Source organism: Schistocerca cancellata, chromosome 1, assembly GCF_023864275.1.
Source record: "Schistocerca cancellata isolate TAMUIC-IGC-003103 chromosome 1, iqSchCanc2.1, whole genome shotgun sequence".
Classification (NCBI taxonomy): domain Eukaryota; kingdom Metazoa; phylum Arthropoda; class Insecta; order Orthoptera; family Acrididae; genus Schistocerca; species Schistocerca cancellata.
The window spans coordinates 60,448,565-60,452,627 of NC_064626.1; positions in this window are offsets into that span (position 1 = coordinate 60,448,565).

Here is a 4,063-nt window from a genome sequence, read left to right on the forward strand (position 1 = left end):
TCATTTGATTCAGTTTTGAGTTGTTTTTATTTTTATTTTTATTGTGAGGAAACCAGGCCTTCGTGACAAGTGTGTGTAGAATGCGACAGGAACCAAAGAGTTCGTTTTTAGTATCAGCTGACCATTGTGTATCGCGTGATTTCTGCTGTAAATTCGATTTTTTAAATACGGTCTAAATGAAAAATTGGCTTAGTGGCTTTTGCTTAAAGAGTTCTCTCTTTTCTGACTGGGCGAACAATGTGCGAGATGTTGATGATGACGTGTGCTTTTATTTTATAGTAATTGGGATACAAATTTTGCCACATCTGAATGATGCATTCGTGTATTCCTCTTGTTTTATTAGCCTGTATTGAAGATTTGATTCACACTTCTCCACCACGTGCTGCCAATGTCCGTAGCTTCGATTCGTTATTTATTAAACCAGACATTCTGTCTGAGTATAAAGTTACCAGCTGACAAACCCGGCATTGCCCTGGTAGTCGTTTTGACAGTTCTCTGTTGGAAACGGAAACAAATAAAAATGAACTAGTTCGTGTTGAAATATCGAAAAAATTTCATATCTGTGCACTCGTGGAATACCTTTGAAATTATGGAAGAAATATGTATTATGTACTAATATACAGTGTAAATACCGTATCCCGGACATTTTCCGTACTCTGGATGCAACTGTTTCGCGTGTCTACAACGCGAGTTTGTTAACGTCTCTATGGCAACGCCTCCTCACAGTTCTATTGACAGGGAATTCCCTAAGACAACTCGACTGTAGAAGTGTCTTAGTAATAACGAATAAACGTATTAAAAATTCATGCATGATGCGGCATTTTTTTCACGCGTCTCAGTGTTTATAATGTTATATCTCTTGAAGTACGTGCCGTACAATGATATGTTTGCGTAGGTCCGTTCAGCGGCATACGTGCATACTATCTGCAAAATGTGTTGCGAACACAGTGAGTTAGCAAAGAAATAATAAATTTAAATGTAATGCGCCAATTTTTGATGTATTTCATTGTTTATGGCGCCATATCTCCTGAACTATATTAGGTAGGTGGTTCGTACCACCACAGAGATTATTGTTTGACAGTAAAGGACATGATAACCAGTTTGGTTGAAACTGTCCTGTGATTTATGGGGGGACATGGAACATACACACATACATACATACATACATTTTTATAATATACATGGATTACGTCCTAAGAATTAGTACAAGGTGAATTGTGCTGTAAGATGCGAGAGTTTTGGTAACCATGACGTCATGACCAATTAAGTCAGTTGTACGAATACTGGTGACTAGATGTAGCATGTTGTTGTTGTAGTCTTCAGTCCAGATACTGGTTTGATACAGCTCTCCATGCTACCATATTCTGTGCAACCTTCTTCATCTCCCAGCACCTACTGCAACCTACATCCTTCTGAATCTGTTTAGTGTATTCATCTCTTGGTCTCCCTCTACGATTTTTACCCTCCACGCTGCTCTCCAGTACTAAATTGGTGATCCCTTGATGCCTCAGAATATGCCCTACCAACCGATCCCTTCTTCTAGTCAAGTTGTGCCACAAACTCCTCTTCTCCACAATTCTATTCAATACCACATTTCGAAAGCTTATATTCTCTTCTTGTCTAAGCTATTCATCGTCCACGTTTCGCTTCCATACATGGCTACACTCCATACAAATACTTTCAGAAATGACTTCCTGATACTTAAATCTATACTCGATGTTAACAACTTCCTCTTCTTCAGAAACGCTTTCCTTGCCATTGCCAGTATACATTTTATATCCTCTCCACTTCTACCATTATCAGTTATTTTGCTCCCCAAATAGCAAAACTCATTTACTACTTTAAGTGTCTCATTTCCTAATCTAATTACCACAGCATCACCCGATTTAATTCGACTACATTCCAATATCCTCGTTTTCCTTTTGTTGATGTTCATCTTATATCCTCCTTTCAACTCACTGTCCATTCCGTTCAGCTGCTCTTCCAAGTCCTTTGCTGTCTCTGACAGAATTACAATGTCATCGGCGAACCTCAAAGTTTTTATTTCTTCTCCATGGATTTTAATTCCTACTCCGAATTTTTCTTTTGTTTCCTTTACTGCTTGCTCAATATACAGATTGAATAACATCAACCCTGTCTCACTCCCTTCCCAACCACTGCTTCCCTTTCGTGCCCCTCGACTCTTATAGCTGCCATCTGGTTTCTGTACAAATTGTAAATAGCCTTTCGCTCCCTGTATTTTACCCCTGCCACCTTTTAAATTTGAAAGAGAGTATTCCAGTCAATATTGTCAAAAGCTTTCTCTGTAAGTCTACAAATGCTAGAAACATTGGTTTGCCTTTGCTTAATCTATTTTCTAAGGTAAGTCGTAGGGTCAGAATTGCCTCACGTCTTCCAATATTTCCACGGAATCCAAACTGATCTTCCCCGAGGTCGGCTTCTACCAGTTTTTCCATTCGTCTGTAAAGAATTCGTGTTAGTATTTTGCAGCCGTGGCTTATTAATCTGATAGTTCAGTAATTTTCACATCTGTCAACACCTGCTTCCTTTGAGATTGGAATTATTATATTCTTCTTGAAGTCTGAGGGTATTTCACCTGTCTCATACATCTTGCCCACCAGATGTTAGAGTTTTGTCAGGACTGGCTCCCCCAAGGCCGTCAGTAGTTCTAATGTAATGTTGTCTACTCCCGGGGCCTTGTTTCGACTCAGGTCTTTCAGTGCTCTGTCAAACTCTTCACGCAGTATCATATCTCCTATTTCATCTTCATCTACATCCTCTTCAATTTCCATAATATTGTCCTCAAGAATATCGCCCTTGTATAGACCATCTATATACTCCTTCCACCTTTCTGCTTTCCCTTCTTGCTTAGAACTGAGTTTCCATCTGAGCTCTTGATATTCATGCAAGTGGTTCTCTTTTCTCCAAAGGTCTCTTTAATTTTCCTGTAGGCAGTATCTATCTTACACCTAGTGATATGCGCCTCTACATCCTTACATTTGTCCTCTAGCCGTCCCTTCTTAGCCATTTTGCACTTCCTGTCGATCTCATTTTTGAGACGTTTGTATTCGTTTTTGATGTAGCATAGATTCCTTTAAATTCAGCGTTCTTGTTTGGTTGAAGCATATTAGGATCAAGATCACAGGTAAGTACCAATGTCTGCTGCTTCTTCAGGAATGGTAGAATATTTAAGCCTCGGTTGGGTACAGAACTAGCGAGCAGACGGTGTGGTTGTCAATAATGCAATGAAACGTTATCCACGTTTGCATTTTTGTTTAGATAACATGAAATTAATTCCGTTGCATTTAAATATTCATTGTGTTCAGTTGCTTATTCATTATCAGTTCGTTGCGTTTAAACACCGATTATCACTGCTTTACCGACAGTTGGTCATCTAATGATCATCCTCCAGCCGACGGAAGCACCATCAGTATCATCATCATCATCATCAACCAGCAACACACCAAGGTCCCCTTCGAAAGCATCAAACCGATCATGATCATCTGTTTCTGATAACACCAACTGCAGTTTTTGTTTCAGCTTTGAATGTTTGTTTTACACTACTTTGAATTTCAAGAATCTGTTGCGATTGAAGCGCAAAAATGAAAGAAATATCCTTACCTTTAAGGAACGTAGTCCTCTAACTACCTTCCCAGACCTGATTAGAAACCTATACTCTGTTCTTTTATCACTGTAGCGGACTAACAATAGCATTACTGGAACACATCTGGGAAATCAAGTATAAACAGCTCTTTGCTGGCGTACGATGTGATAGGGTACCAAATATCTCGCTACTGTGAAATCGCTGATTATCGTATTAAATAACTTCGGTTGCGCAGTTTTACTGCTAGCCGAGACTTTTTAGTTTAGCCGTTCTTATTATCTTCTGAACAGTTAGATTCCTACACAGAACATATTTGCAAGATGTTCGCCATGGTACACAGATGGTCCCTGTATTTGCAGCATTGCTATACGCTGAACAATTACTCTGGCTATGTAGTGGTAAATAAAATATTGTCGTGTAGCTCTCAGGTAACACGACGCGCGTACTGGTTCCAGGTCT